Here is a 393-nt window from a genome sequence, read left to right as displayed (position 1 = left end):
AGTTCAGGGCGAGGCTGCCGCGCGGAGGACAGGCAAAGACCTCCCAGCAACGGGCGCCACTTCTCTGAGCTCTGGGAGGGCTGGACGCCTACGACAGCAGACAGCTGCTGGCGGAAACCCTCTCCTGCACGCGAGGTCGGGAGGTGCGGGGTCGACGCCAGAGGTGGAGGTGACGCCGGAAACTCCCTCAGGCGCGCGGGATCCGGAGGTGCGTGGGGGGTCGTGTGACGTGGAGGTGACGCCGGAAACTCCCTCAGGCGCGCGGGATCCGGAGGTGCGTGGGGGGTCGTGTGACGTGAAGGTGACGCCGGAAACTCCCTCAGGCGCGCGAGACCCGGAGGTGCGTGGGGGGTCGTGTGACGTGAAGGTGACGCCGGAAACTCCCTCAGGCGC

Source organism: Ursus maritimus, unplaced genomic scaffold (assembly GCF_017311325.1).
Source record: "Ursus maritimus isolate PB19 unplaced genomic scaffold, ASM1731132v1 scaffold_6, whole genome shotgun sequence".
NCBI classification, from domain to species: Eukaryota; Metazoa; Chordata; class Mammalia; order Carnivora; family Ursidae; genus Ursus; species Ursus maritimus.
This window is presented reverse-complemented; position numbering follows the sequence as displayed.